This window comes from Mustela lutreola, chromosome 2 (assembly GCF_030435805.1).
Source record: "Mustela lutreola isolate mMusLut2 chromosome 2, mMusLut2.pri, whole genome shotgun sequence".
Classification (NCBI taxonomy): Eukaryota; Metazoa; Chordata; class Mammalia; order Carnivora; family Mustelidae; genus Mustela; species Mustela lutreola.
This window is the reverse complement of record NC_081291.1, coordinates 200,883,216-200,884,978: the sequence shown is the minus strand read 5'-3', so window position 1 is coordinate 200,884,978 and position 1,763 is coordinate 200,883,216. Positions and strand designations below refer to the sequence as shown.

At 36.6% G+C, this 1,763-nt stretch overlaps 1 non-coding gene across 1 annotated transcript; it reads right to left on the bottom strand.

Moving 5' to 3' along the window:
• Positions 1–985: 985 nt before the first annotated feature.
• Positions 986–1,092, bottom strand: LOC131826209 (U6 spliceosomal RNA). The gene has a single exon (XR_009351472.1). It is a non-coding gene; the product is annotated as a U6 spliceosomal RNA (small nuclear RNA).
• Positions 1,093–1,763: the final 671 nt, after the last annotated feature.

The window sequence follows — 1,763 nt, the reverse complement described above, 5'->3', positions numbered from 1 at the left end:
TTGCATGAGCGTGCAGGGGAAGGGGCGGAAGGAGAGAGAGAAAAAAATCCATAAACTGACTCCCTGCTGAGTGCAGAGCATGACGGGTCTCAATCCTGTGACCCGGAGATAATGACCTGAGCCAAAATCTACAGTCAGTTGCTTAACCAACTGAGCCACTCAGGTGCCCCCAGCTCATAAATGATACTTTATGTCACCTACAGAGTGAGCACTACAGTGAACAGGAAGTGAGGGTGACATCCTGAAATGCACTAATGTTGAATCTGAGAAAAATGAGGGTAAAGCAACAAATAAGTCTGGGACAATGGGAGGTTGGTGAGGTCACGTGCAACTGCCCCCCCCACTTCTTTTAGTTTTGTCAGTGAAATAAGAAGCAATGTCATCTGTTGAGAGTAAGATTCAAAGAGGAGGTATTTGAAGAGAAGAGTATGAATTAGGAAATAAAAAGGGAAGTGAACTACAGAAATACAGTAATATCCATAGACATCAGCAAGGGCATAATTAATGATAGAGTTTCTAGATTCAAATAAGACTATTCAAGGAGGTTTCCTGTTTGCTTTACAATCCACATTTGACTGTCCTATGGACATGGATTGGGCTTTTTCATGCTTGCATTATGAAAATAGTGCTTTGTGGAACATAGTTGTGGTTGCATGTGAGATTTTATAATGATGAAATATGGGATTTAAGCATTAAGAAGATAATTTTTTTTCTAAAGATTTTACTTATTTATTTGACAGAGGGAGAGCGATTACAAATAGGCAGAGCAGTAGGCAGAGAGGGGGAAGCAGGCTCCCTGCTGAGCAGAGAGCCCAATGTGGGGCTCGATCCCTGGACCCTGAGATCATGACCTGGGCTGAAGGCAGAGGCTTAACCCACTGAACCATCCAGGTGCCCCAGCATTAAGATAATAATTTAGATTTCAAAGGACCTAAACTTTTAAGTAGGGTTCTAGGAATTGAATGAATGAATGTATAGGACAACGAAAGGATGATAGAATTGATAAAGTCTACATGTTGTCCTTACACCGGGGCCATGCTAATCTTCTCTGTGTCATTCAAATTTTCATAGACGTGCTGCCAAAGTGAGCACTGGATTGATAAAATGTAAAACTTCACTGCTATGCATAAAAGACGATGAGTCAATGATAAATTATACTTTCATCATGATGAAATTATTTAACATTATAATATTTTATTTCTTTCCACATCATTGATCAATACATTAAATGTAATCCCTATAATAGTAATAGAAGGATTTTATTGATGTCTTCAAACAAGTTACCCTAGAAATTTTATGGATGTATAAAGTTCATGGATAGTGATTCTTACAAAATCATAGTAAAAACATTATAGTCCTAAGAATGAAATTAACAAATAAACCAGTATTGAAAGCTTAGTATTAGATGCACATACATATAAGAAATTGTACCATGATAAAAGTGATACTACATACCAGTGGGAAAAGGATGAATTTTTGCCAAGTCATTTGGAAAAATAGTTATCACTTAGGGAAAAAAATTACCATTTAGAGAAAAACTAGAACTAAACATTTACACTATGTTATGTAGAAAAAATACACTCCAATGACTGTCAAATGGGAGGGAAAAGACTGCCAGTGTAATCAAAGAAAATGCAGGGAATTTAATTCTTACTCAGGGATAGAGATTCACATATTAAACAACTCCCCAAAGAATATATCATAAGCAAAATTATGAATTTGACTATGTACATACATATTGAAAATTTCTGTTCAACAAAACC